Source organism: Myotis myotis, unplaced genomic scaffold (assembly GCF_014108235.1).
Source record: "Myotis myotis isolate mMyoMyo1 unplaced genomic scaffold, mMyoMyo1.p scaffold_m19_p_10, whole genome shotgun sequence".
In the NCBI taxonomy this organism is placed as follows: domain Eukaryota; kingdom Metazoa; phylum Chordata; class Mammalia; order Chiroptera; family Vespertilionidae; genus Myotis; species Myotis myotis.
The window spans coordinates 66,798,969-66,813,295 of NW_023416314.1; the positions used below are offsets into that span (position 1 = coordinate 66,798,969).

The following is a 14,327-nucleotide window of genomic DNA, read 5'->3' on the forward strand; positions in this document are numbered from 1 at the left end:
GGGCAGGAATTCCAAATAGAAGGGTCCATGTATTGAATTCAAGGAATTCCACAAAATTGGATGTGAAAAAAAGCAAATCTTTAGTTTTACTAACCTCTAATTGGAATTTAGTATTTCCTTCAGCTATGAATATAAACATAGAATTAGCAATATCTGTGATTTTTTAAAGAATAGAAATCTTAGATATTTTCATATCACATTAAAATTGTTCCAGGTCTCTCACAATATCATTTATACTCATCACCACTTCAAAAGCAATGTATTATTACACCCACTAGTAGTTCAGAAGCCTCTGCCAGTCATAAAAGAGGGAGCTGATAGATTGAACAGGTAATAATTTTGAATTAAAATTAAGCTCCTGAGTTTTCAAATGATTCTTTTTTTAAAATATATTTCTTTATTGATTTCAGAGAGGAAGGGAGAGTGAGAGTGAGATAGAAACATCAATCAGAGAGAATCATTGATTGGCTGCCTCCTGCACGCCCCCCACTGGGGGTGGAGCCTGCAACCCCGGCATGTGCCCTTGGCCGGAATCGAACCCGGGACCCTTCAGTCCGCAGGCTAACGCTCTATCCACTGAGCCAAACCGGCTAGGGCTCAAATGATTCTTGATGTTTGCTGATAAAACAAAACAAAACAAAACAAAAAAACTGGAGTCCAGGACCCATCCAGGCTAGAAACAGGGAGGGACTCTGGTGAATCCTTAAGGTTCTAGTTGGCCTTCTGAAAAGCTATACCTAGCCTAACTTCAAATGATTTCAACACCTGATTGGATAGAGCTAATCCAGGATTGATAGTGCTCAGGCCATCTGCCAGAAACAAATGTAAATCTTCTTTGAAGGAAGATTACATTGCTCTAGGCCTCACATTATTTCTACAATTTTTCATATACAATGTACAGCTCTCAATTACAGGGAGAAAAAAGTATACTATAAGATAAGACAATGGAGTTAAAAACAAAAACAAAAACGAGATAGAATATATAATAGACACAGATCCACAGGGAATCCAAATAATGAATTATGGACTTTTTAATAATTATGCTTTACTACATTCAAGCAAATGAAAGATAAGACCTAGTAAAGGAACTAAAAAAGAACTGAATGGCAATTCTTGAACTAAAAAATACAGTGATTGGGAAAGGCTACATATTATATGATTGAAACTATAGAAGACCTGGAAAAGGCAAAATTGTGAAGACAATGGAGGTTGGAATGGGATGTAGGATAAACAGGCAGAGCATAGAGCATTTTTGAATCAGTGAAAATACTCTATTTGATACTACAATGATGAATACATATCATTAGGCATTTTCCAAACCCAGAATGTACAACAATAGCAATAGCTGTCATTAATTCAACACTTAGTATATCTTAGAATGCTAAGCACTTTACTTTCATTATCTCATTTAATCCTTCCAACAATCATGTAACACAAAATTTTATACATGACACTCCCTACCTTTTTTGTTGTTTTATTAATCCTCATCCGAGGATATTTTTCCCATTGATTTTTTTAGAGAGAACAGAAGGGAAGGGGAGAGACAGAGAGAGAGAAACATTGATGTGAGAGAGACACATCGATTACCACCTCCCACAGGTGCCCTGACCAGGGCAGGGATGAGCCTACAACTGAGGTACATGACCTTGACCGAAATCAAATCTGCGACCCTTCAGTTTGTGAGCTGATGCTCTATCCACTGAGCAAATTGTCTAGGGCTGACTCTCCCTGTTTTATAAATGAGGCTATGCAACCTGCTCAACAAGATCACATACTAGTACATGGCAGGCCCTCAAACACAGATCTGTGTTCTTAATCACTATCCTACAGTGCTTTCATTCACACACAAAAAGTCTCCTTTCTTTTTTGCTTATCCAAATTCGACTCACCTTTCCAGGTTGCATTAGTCAGTATTCTCCAGAGAAACAGAACCAACAGTATCTATATATATAAAAGGCTAAGTGACCAACCATCCATCTGCCCGTCCGACCGTCCGACCATCTGACCGTCTTGTATATATGACGCACACTGACAATTAAAAATAAACGTTGACTCACACATGCGTAATACATATAAAGCTCTCAGAATGGATATTATTGAAATCCCCTGTGAAATGCTTTGTAACAGATCTATTATTGAAGCTACCTTTGTAAATAGTATATCTATAGATAATATTAAAAATATATCTAAATATGCAGTCCTTTGTCCTAAAAATGAGCATGTTCATAAATTAAATGAAGAAATTTTGGATATACTTGGAGATTTTCACACCTATTTGAGTGATGATTCCATCGATTCAACGGATGATGCCAAAAAAGAAAAATTTCCCATCGAATTTCTTAATAGTATTACTCCTTCTAGAATGCTGTGTCATAAATTAAAATTGAAATTAGGTGCAATCATCATGCTACTGAAAAATCTTAATAGTAAATGGGGTCTTTGTAATGGTACTAGATTTATTATCAAAAGATTGCGACCTAACATAATTGAAGCTGAAGTATTAACAGGATCTGTGGACGGAGAGGTTGTTCTGATTCCAAAAATTGATTTGTCCCCGTCTGACACTGGCCTTCCATTTAAATTAATTCAAAGACAGTTTCACATGCTGCTAGCATTTGCTATGACTATTAATAAATCATAAGGACAAACTCTAGACAGAGTAGGAATATTCCTACCTGAACCCGTTTTCTGCCATGATCAGTGATATGTTGCTTTCTCTTGGGTTTGAAGAGCGTGTGACGTTAAAGTTAAAGTTGTAAATACTTCATCGCAAGGGAAATTAGTCAAGCACTCTGAAAGTGTTTTTACTCTTAATGTGGTATACAGGGAGATATTATAGTAAGTTTAATCAATTTATCAGTCATTGTTTTTATCAATGTTGTTTTTATGTTTTTGTTGTTTTTATATTACGTCTTTGTTGTTTTTATATCATGTCTTTGTTGGTATATCATGTTGTTATTGTTTATTTATTAATCAATTTATATATTATTTTCATATACATTTTACTAATTTTCTTTCATCTCTGACACTTATATTATAGAGAAAGGGAGAATAGTGATATTAAAATATTTCTTCTAATTAATTTCCTTTCTATGTGCACAAATCCGTGCACTGGGCAGATATATAAGAGGATATTTAGCTTATGTGATTATGGAATTGGCTTTTGTGATTATGAAGGCCAAGAAGCCCCACGATCTGCCATCTGCAATCTGGAGAACTAGGAAAGTCGGTGGTGTTATTCAATCTCAGTCTGAAGGTCCAAGAGCCAGGAGAGCTAATGGTGTAAGCCCCAGTTCAAGTCCAAACAAGAATGGAGGTGGGGTGAGGGCCAATGGCATGAGTTCGAAGACCCAAGAACCAGTAGTGCTGATGTCCCAAAATAGAAGAAAATGGATATCCCAGCTCAAGCAAGAAAAGCAAATTCATCCTTCCTCCACCTTTTTGCTCTAGTCAGGCTCTTGATGAATTGGATGATGCCCGCCCACATTGGTGAGGGCAATCTTCTCTACTCAATCTACCAATTCAAATGCTCACCTCTTCTGAAAACACCCCCACAGACACACCCAGAAATAATGTCCTACCTGTTATCTGGGCACAAGTTAGCCTGGTCAAGTTGACACAAAATTAACCATCACACATGTCAAAACAAACTCCTCTATGATGCCTTCTTTAACTACTTTAGTGCCAATTATTTCTCCTTACTCTCAGAGCACAACTTAATGCCATTAGAGAAGGTCTTAAATTGCTCCCTAATTATTTGTTAATCAGTAAGCATTATTCTATACCTAGATGGTACAGCCCGCTACACACCTAGACTATGCAGTATAATCTTATGGACCACCAAGGTACCTGCGGTTCACTGTTGACCAAAATGTCATTATCATGAAGCACATGACTGTAATGTCCTTAAACAAATACCCTTTTGTTTAAGTTTCCACTAACAATACTCTAGTAATTTCAATAGTAAAAAAAAATTACTATTTCTAAAATGACAATAGGCAACACAGGTCAGGTTCCCTGAAAGCAGAGCCCGAGACAAGAATGTTGGTGCCCATGGCTCATTGACAGAGTGCTCTGAGAAGAGAAAGTGACGGGGTCGGAGGAGAATCCAGGTTCAGTCTGATCTCTAGAGCAAAAATTGTAACTCAGCACAAGTCCCATTTTGAGGCAAGGAGACCAGCCCTTCTAATCCCTGTGTCAGTCAGTGATTGGCTATGTGATACCCTCATGGTGGTGGGGAGGTGTTAAGAACTCCTGTTTGGCTGAGACCGATTTTCTAGAGAAGGGACAGCTGACACCAATAGGGAATTATGGATGGGCATCAATAATATCGACTACTTTGCCCCACTCCACGACCACAAAATATGAAAAAAAAGTCATATTAATCACTTAGATACTTGATGAAGCTCATTGTAGTGAGATTTTGAACTGTATTTTAAAAATGTTTGTTTCAAATAATGTTGTAAGTCCTTCCTCTTACTAAATGACCTTAGATCTTGTTTACCACTTGGCTTTATTGAACCTAGGATGCAATTATCTTTTATATTTGTAAATATACCTTTAATCAAGTGCTTTCATCTTTTTTTAAAAAAAATAAGCATTATCTTCTAAACCAGATTACATCCCCTTATAGGCAAGTGACCATAACTTAACCATAACTTATATTCCTATTAGTAGAGGCCACATTTGAAGCTCTGTAACAATACTTGATATTGTGGTAAAGAGATTAAAAAATATTTATTTGGAAAAACTATGCAAGGAACGGGGTTTGGGGATACTTTAGAGACCAGGCCTGTATAGTTTAAGATTCTAAACGTTAAATTTGACTCAGAAAAATACTACCTTAAAAAACTGGTTTTTACATAAAATTTGCTATAATACCCTTTTCCCCTTATGACAAGTTTAGGGCTATTTGGCATAGCAGTGTAGTTCTCAAGGCATATATGTTGCATAGAAGGTGAAGTATTAGAGTGTACAGATGAACAATTACCCCACACATGTAAACTACAGCTTGCGTGGTGTAAATATATTCTCCCTGCTTGGAACTGCCTGTGTAACATTCTCTCTTTGGGCTCTGTGGTTTCTCAATACATTCCAACTGTTTGGCAGCTGGAGCTTGGCTCGGCAAGCACAGATAAACAGCTTCCTGGAGCAGGTTGCCAGTATGAGGAGCAATGACCTCAGCAGAGAATGTCTGCTTTTCATTACCCTGAGCACATCACTGTACCACTAGAACTAAGAATAGGAACAACACAAGTTAGTTAGACTTGATTGGCTCAGGTCTCCCATTACTCCTTGAATTTTTTAATGTTGGCAGCCAGAGGAAAGAGGGTAAAATGAGGAAATGGGTAATAGGTGGGGGAGGGGGGATGTAGAAAATCGTTCTTAGGCTATTCTCTGAATAAACTAAATGATGAATGACATGAGTAACACTAAATAGCTAATAGATGTGCAGAAAATCATCAAATGCTTTTAATCTAAAAATAAAAAATTTATAAAATGCAAGGTAAGCAAAGAGGTGTTACCGAAAACAAGAGAGACTAAAAAGTCCTCAAGACCTTCAACTCTGATACCATTTAAAGAGAAAGAAGAGGAAGACTGTCCCTTTCTAAGACATCCATGAAGAGAGAAGCAAAAATCCCACAAAAATGGAGCTAAAGAGGAATGAAACATAATGGAAATGAATTATACCTACCCAGATATTCTACACATGTCATTTCACTCGATTTAACCACCTTATGAGATAGGTATCATCATCCCTAGCTATGATCTTGCCTTGGAAAATATAACATAAGAACATTAACAAAGACATTTGTTGTTAATGCTATTTAATGACAAAGGGATGAATTTAAGTCTGTTTCTATGGCCACCCCAGAAACAATGCCTACTGCTGCAGCCCAAGAACTCAGCAATCCGGGATCGTGTCCTAAAATAAATTTACGTGCTCATGACATTTTTCTGATAAGATAGTTTCCACTGTGCTGGTCAGAATTACATCTGAGAGTTGAAGAAAGGAATCACGGCTATGGCCTCAGACAGGAAATCGGTTGAACATGACCCCTCTTGAGGGATCCTGAGAAACAAGTTGTTTAGTGGGGAAGTCACTGACTGTAAAGATGCACCTGCCATGGGGCTGGAAGTTCAGAGACAGACAAACATCTTCGCAGATCACAGTAACAGAGAGAAGATTCATTTGACTTTCATTTCACTTTTCTCAGGGAAGAAGAACCTTTGTGTGGCTGCCAAAATCCTAACTGTCCCTCCTCCTTCCACTCTATCCCTTCTACCCCCATCCCAGTTCATTAAAACTTTCTGGTTAAAGGTGCCAGATTGTGTCATTCTTTCCTGCTCTTGCGCCAGGCCTGTGCCGCCAGCACCAGAGATCTAGAGTTCTGAGAAAATCATGGAAGAAGTTGAAAGCACTGATAAATTGCTCTATTGTTGATGAAGCAAAGTTTCAAACTGTCAGAGGGTGGTATGAGAAGGAATATCAGGACTTGGATTGGACCAAATAAAGATTCTTTATATTATTTACAGATTAAAATAAATCAAATAATTTCTTTAAGGGAAAATACTTAGTGTAGAGAGTTACACCTAAATTTTATACTAGCTTCCATATAAAAGCAGCTCCCATGAAAACAGAAATAATATCACTGGGTCTTGAGAATACTTCAGTCAAGGATGGAGTGCCTACATTTCCTCTTACTGAACAGTTTTACAACAGCTAAGTTTCTCTTAACTTGTTAAAGGGGCGGGGGGTGAGGGGGGCGGGTAAGGTCTTTCCTTATGGGGAGAATCTGGGCCCCATGATTACTTCCATAACCTTTGACTCCGACTTCTAAATGAGTCAAGGGACCAGTGGGCTGTGAAATGGCTTCCTCAGTCACCAGGTCAAGTGCTGCTGGATGGTTCCCTGTAATCAAAACATGAAGGTACTGAAGAAGAGGGATGAATTCTAAGTAATAAGTAGCTTCTTCTAGCCTCGATGTGGCTGGATTTTTAAGCTTCAAAACAGATTTTGGTGACTCTAAACTCACTACCTACGTCTTCCCGGAGTCCTTTTGCTGTGGGATACCTCTAATAATATAGAAAAGAACTGAATGCTCTGTAGAGCTCACAAACGATGGCGTAACAAAAGTGCCTGGGCCAATACAGTGAGGGTAGGATTGCGTTAGCTCAAGGCAAAATCTATTCCTGGCAATTGTCTGAGTCTGTGAGAATCCAGATGACAAATGGGGAATTTTCTGTTATGATGTGACAACTCCAGCTAAGAACTGAACTATGGAAAAAAGATGGGGTGGGACTGGGGAGAAGCATTACTCTTTTAGAAGAAGCCTACAATAGGATTAGTCACCATTACTTCAGCACACCACATTTTGGCTCAGTTTGACAAAAATAAGTAGGAAAAACATGGAACAGAAATGGCCCAGAAACATCTCAAGTCCATCCCTCATTCAAAGCTATGAACCTGGAAATCAGTGACGTATGGTTTGTCCTGATGTGTTTCTTGTTGCTCCAAATCTCCACTCCTCTGTTACCATGAGCACAAGAAGAACCCAAAACAACATTACTTAAATGCTGGATGGTGGATACTCCTAAAAAAATCTGCCAACTTTAGAACTGAAAGTTTACACCCTGATTGTTCTAGATTATTTAGGAGAGAAGTGGGTCATCTTTTCATAGGGCTTAGAGCACCTGTTTAAAAACAAAGAGAAAGAATACATATTTTATAATCATGAATTGTTTTCATTAAAGTTACATTTCAAGTGATTTAGGAACATGCAGACCTCCTTTTTTTATCTGAGAGTGAGTTAATGAAGTTCACATTTCATGGATTTATTCTAATCAAAACAATAAAAAAGGAATTTGATGTTGGTATCTTTTACAAGAGTATATATATACATTAACAGGTATACAACTTCTCACTGAATTCTGATGATTAATATTTCCATCTCCATATGTATAGCATATATCCTCCTATATAATAAAGAGCTAATATGGTAATTAGACCAAACAGCAGAATGACCATCCGGACGATCTTCCTGACGAAGCCAGGGCTGTGAGGGCCGGCCAAGGCTGTGAGGGGCTGCGAGGACTGAGCCCCTTACACAAATTTCATGCATCAGGCTTCTAGTATATAATAAAAGGCATATGCAAATCGACCAAGCGGCGGAACAACCAGTCGCTATGAAGCGCACTGACCACCAGGGGGCAGATACTTAAAGCAGGAGCTGCCCCATGGTGGTCAGTGTGCTCCCACAGGGGGTGCACTGCTCAGCCAGAAGGCAGGCTCATTGGCAAGCGCAGCGGCGGTGGCGGGAGACTCTCCTGCCTCCACAGCAGTGCTAAGGACCCCTTGGGAGATGTCCAACTGCCAGCTTAGGCAGACATCCCCTGAGGGGTCCCAGACTGCAAGAGGGGGCAGGATGGGCTTAGGACACCCCCCCCTCAGTGCACGAATGTTGTGCACTGGGCCTCTAGTATTAGATAATAAATACCAGTAATTTTGATGACTAATTATTTTACTTTCACTTATTATATATGAGTAGTGCATGAGGGAGGCCAATTACCTGTAACGTAGCTTTCTGTGACCCTATTAAGGGTATTCTATTCTGAGTAGCAGCAAATAAAATCAAATTATCTTTTAGGTTGTGTGCAACCTAAAAGATAAAATTCCCCATTTATTGTATGCAAATAAGCCTAGGTAATAAAGGTGGATAAAAAGAAGGTGAATCACCTCAGCTGAGATCACTTACTGGCTCTCTGATGGGATGAGCCAGTCATTCATGGGATAAGCCCTGAAATGCCATTTCTTCCAAGAGGCCTTCCTGGCCATCCTATATATCACATTACCCTAATTATTTCCTTGTTATTTATCTTGCTACAGTAATTAGCTGTGTAGCCTGAGGAATGTTACTTTTGTGTGCTTGAATTTCCTAATGTGTAAAATGAAGATAATACTAATACCCCACCTCATAGTATTATGAGATTTAAATGAGATAACACCTTATAAGCTTAGAACAGTGCCTAGCACATAGCAAGTATTTATTAACTATTAGCTGCTGTCATCATCGTCACTTTAATTCTTTATTGACTATCTCCCTCACTACAACTTTATGTATTTAATTTTTTTTACTGATTTTTAGATAGAGAGAGGGGGGGCAAAGGGGAAGAGGAGAGAGAGAGAAACATCAATTTATTGTTCCATTTATGTGCCCTGACCGGGGACCAAACCCACAATCTTGGTGTACCAGGATGACACTAACCAACTGAGCTACGCAGCCAGGACTTCCCTCACTAAAGCTTTAGATCCATGAAGGTAATTACCTTATTTGTCTTGTTCACCACTATATCTCCATTGCCTAGTGCACACAGGCCCAGAATGGGGGCTGGCTCAAAAATAATTACTGAATGAATGTTGTCTTAAATTCTCACATATCCTTAGAATAAACCTCAATCAATGAAGATAATTTGTGTACTTGTGACCAAAATAGTCATCACGAAAACTTCCCCAAGAACCTACAATCATCATTTTTAAAAACAAAAACAAGACACTTGATCATAAGAAAGAGCCCTCCTGGGCCCACCAACCAAGACCACAGAGTATCATTCTTTTCCATATTAGTAGGTGGAGGTCAAGCTCCCTGATACCACAGTGTTATAACCATCAATTTAGCCTGTAAAGAAGGGTTCCCAATCCTGATAGGAATTCTCAGATTTCAGCCTGTTTTTCTCTCATCATTATTTTCCAATGTCTTAAAAAACCACATTTCTCATTTTCTCTTTACCACAAAACCTGGTCACACTCTGCTGTGGTTTCTAAGTTACAGCTACTCCAGCCTCATTTTCTTGGATGTACTTCGTCAGAGGTCCTGACCTGGTGCTGACACTCGGTCTATTCTTAGAGTGGCACCTCTAAATATTAATTCCTGTTACCTTCCACTGATTGAAAGACAACATTCAGAAGTAGAGGTTGCATACAACATAAAAGAAAATCCTCTGGGATTTAGAATCCTTCTTTCAAGAGTATCCAGAGGAATATGATCTAAAGAGCTCATAGTCTTGCAGACACACATGCATAGTACAGCTTAGCTACTCATGTTTTACAGCTTATCCAGATTTGCCGGAACAATCATAGGTTTGTTGGAAAACACTAACAGGCGAGGAGTGACAGCACAGGTGAGAGGGCAAGCAGACCCAGACGAGAAAATCAACAGAAAAGCCTTCCACAAACAAGAGTACTTCTATAATTGTTTAAAGGTAAATCTTCCATCATTAAATATATGAAAATCTTTCCCCAATTGATATGGTTCAGTTGGTGGGAACATCATCCCGTGCACCAAAGGGTCTCGGGTTTGATTCCCAGTCAGGGTACATACCCAGCTTGCGGGTTTTGGAGTGCATATGGGAGGCAACTGATCAATGTTTCTCTCTCCCATTTATGTTTCTCTCTCTCTCCCCGCCCTCTCTCTCTCTCTCTCTCTCTCTCTCTCTCCTCTCTCTCTCTCTCTCTCTCTCCCTCTCTCTCTCTTTCTCTTTCTCTCTCTCTCTCTCTCTCTCTCTCTCTCTCTCTCTCTCTCCTCCCTCCCTCCCTCCCTCCCTCCCTCCCTCTCTCTCTCCAATAAAAAACATATTCTCGGGTGAGGATTAAAAAAAAAAAAGGGTATTGCCCTAGCCAATTTGGCTTAGTGAATAAAAGGTTGGCCTGCTAACTAAAGGGGCCCAGGTTCGATTTCCGTCAGGGGCATGTACCTAGGCAGGCTCCTCCCTAGCCCGAGCCCAGGTGAGGGCTTGTGTAGGAAGCAACCAATGGATGTGTTTCTCTCACATTGATATTTCTCTCTCTTCCACTCTCCTTAAAAATCAATGGGAAAATATCCTCGAGTGAGGATTAACAAAACAAAACAAAAAAGAGTATGAAAATCTCAGTGTGTGAACTTGAAACTGAGAGATGGAAGTGTTTGGTTAACATATTTTTAAAAAGTGTTTCCTATTGTGTAGAATCAGCTCCAGTTGTATACCCCAATACTAAATATTAAAATGGCAATGACCTAAAGTCACCAGATAAGACTATGTAATAGTTCATAAGGGAAAATTAAAATAATTTAGAAAGTATAGCTAGAAGAGACCTCAAAATTAGTTAGGCCTCCAGCAAGATTAGGCAGTATAGTGACTGGGAGACAGAAGAGAATACTACTTTTATAATACCACAAACAGGATTTCATCCTAACTCTGTGTCTTACTCGCTTGTGAACTTAAAAAGCTATTTTAACCTTCCTGAGTTTGTTTCCTCATCTATAAAATAGAGATAATAATGGTTCAAAGAATTATAGTGGCTGAGATATAGCATGAGTTTCATAAAAAATGTCTATTATAAAATATAATTACTATATTATTATTGGCGTGTAAGACTTTATTACATCCTTTTCATAGATGAAGTAACTAAAGCTCAGAAAATTTCAGAAATTTGACCAAGATTATAAAGCAAGGACTTATAAGAATTAGGATCCCTGCTTCCTAGGGCAGTGTTCTTTTCACTTCATCATGTTTCTATGAATCAATATAATAAGGAGGCCTAAAAAAGAAGGCTTTTCACTAAATAAAATTCACAAATCAAAGCAAAATCGTAGCCTCTACTGATCCAGGTCTTGTCCACAAAATACTAATTCCTATTCCAGCAGGCTTCCACATCTTTCAAGTTTTGTTGTTTTTTTAAGGATTTTGGAACTTTGATAGTTGTTCACTTCCCAAAATAACTTGGCTCAGGCCAATAAGGTATCTCAGAGTTACAGAAGTCTCAGGTATGTGCCATTCACATACATTATGTAGTTTCAGTTTCCTGACGACAAGAAACACATCACTCGGCAACTAGCTTTCCATCGCCCTGTGGAAAATCTTGAGTCTTTCAACAGTTTATTGGCAGATAAAAGCTACAATCAATAGCATCTGAAGGGTGTAAGTTTCACCACTGACTCTCCAGAGTTCAGGATCAGTGACACAGACCAGTAGGTTCACTTTTGAGTGCTATACACATGGTATGCAGCTTCTTAAATGACAAATGTAGAGCTTTATAAAAAAGAATCAGCCCTGATAGGTTTGGCTCAGTGAATAGAGCGTCAGCCTAGGGACTGAAGGGTCCCGGGTTCGATTCTGGTCAAGGGCATGTACCTTGGTTGCGGGCGCAACTGGGGATGCGCCAGAGGCAGCTGATCGATGTTTCTCTCTCACCGATGCTTCTGACTCTCTATCCCTCTCCCATCCTCTCTGTAAAAAAATCAATAAAATATATATTAAAAAGAAAAAGAAAAAAAAAAAGAATCAACAGCTCGCCGGCATGGCTTGATGGTTGAGCATCAATCTATGGGCCAGGAGATCGAGATTCGATTCCTAGTCAGGGCACATGCCCAAGTTGCAAGTTCAGCCCCCAGTACGAAATATGCAGGAGGCAGCTAATCAATGATTATCTCTCATCATTGATGTTTCTATCTCTTTCTTTCTCCCTTCCTCTCTGAATTCATAAAAAATAAATAAAAAGAAAAAAAGAATCAACAAAAAAGAGATATTCTTTATTTTTAACAAGATCAAGAATAAGAGCATAATATGCAATAACAAACTATAGATATAGCTGTTGATTCAACATGTACCAATATCTATTAGTTGCTAAGCATTGTTGCAGGCACTAGGAATACAAAGATGAAGAAGAATTGATGCCTACCCTCAAGGAACCAGTATAACAGGGAAAAGACTTATAAAGGAGATGAGGGTGGGGGAGTAAATTTTAAAAAAAAAGAAAAAAGGAAGAAGCATTGCCCCAGAAGAATCATATTTCACTTGGCAAGGAGCCTTAAGGGTGCCGGTACAGATTAAATGGCCTAGAAACAACTCCTAGGCTCATCAGTTCTGTAAAAGCAAGCAAGACTATTCAATCTTAGTCTTTATTCCCTGCCCATCTCCTTTGCTTACCACATCACGAGAACAATTGAGATTTCCTTTCTCTATTTTATCCTCCTTAGAAGACTGGGAAAGGGACTGGCTCTGCTCCTGGAAAGCCTGTTTTTCCCAGAAACGAAATTTCAATCCATGAGAAATCTAGATTTTACTTGTGTGACCTATTATTCAGCAAAAGAGTTTGGGAGAGTCAAGAATTCCCCTAGCCTGGCTAGAGTGGCTCAGTTGATTGTCCATCGTCCTGTGCACTGCAAGGTTGCTGGTTCGATCCCCCGTCAGGGCACATACATAAGGCAACAGATCTATAGTTCTCTTTCTCTCTCTCTCTCTCTCTCTCTCTCTCTCTCTCTCTCTCTCTCTCTCTCTCTCTCCTCTCCTTCCCTCCCTCCCTCCCTCCCTCCCTCCCTCCCTCCCTCCCTCCTCCCCACTTCCTCTCTCCAAGCTAGTCCTAACAACACACCATTAGAACAGTTGTCTGATCTCCAAGGAACCTCTGGAGAAAAGAAAGAAAAAATCTGTTTTCAAGGAAGAGTTCATGATTCACCTTAAATAGAAACCTGTAAGAGGTAATTCTTCCTTTCTCAGAATGCTCCCAAAAAATTAGAACAAAAGGAAAGAGACTTCAAATGATTATATAAATATATGTCATATCAGTAATAAAAATAATGCTTTGTATTTCTTTAACAAATCCTTTCATGATGACCAAACAGTTTTTTTTTTTTTTAAAGGTTTTTTTTTTTTTTTTTTTTTTTAAATATATTTCATTGATTTTTTACAGAGAGGAAGGGAGAGAGATAGAGAGTTAGAAACATCGATGAGAGAGAAACATCGATCAGCTGCCTCCTGCACATCTCCTACTGGGGATATGCCCGCAACCCAGGTACATGCCCCTGACCGGAATCAAACCTGGGACCCTTCAGTCCGCAGGCCGACGCTCTATCCACTGAGCCAAACCGGCTTCGGCATGACCAAACAGTTTTAAAGTGATTACCCGATTCAGCGTAAAAACATTATCGATGCTAAAAAAAAAAATAAAAATAGCAAGGCCGGGGAGTGTTGGGGGGTGGTAAGCGATCAACCGAAGGACTTGTATGCATGCATATAAGCATAACCAATGGATACAAGACACGGGGGGGTAGGGGAGGCCGGGGAAGGTCAAGGGGAAAAAAAAAAAAAGGAGACATATGTAATACTCTTTGTAATACTTTAAGCAATAAAACAAAATTAAAAAAATAAATAAAAATACAATGAGATATCAAAAAAAATAGCAATCATTTTGACTTTTACATACTCCAAGCACACTATACAAAGAAGTATAACCCTTCAAAGATATAATCTATGATGTCCTGCCTTTAGAAATACTCTTAAATAATTACATG

The 14,327-nt window shown here is 39.0% G+C and overlaps 1 protein-coding gene across 3 annotated transcripts in view; it reads right to left on the minus strand.

Moving 5' to 3' along the window:
- The window catches only part of CUNH11orf49 (chromosome unknown C11orf49 homolog), a 149,539-nt gene that overhangs the window by 102,537 nt on the left and 32,675 nt on the right, over nt 1-14,327 (minus strand). The gene's annotated exons all lie outside the window — the stretch shown is intronic.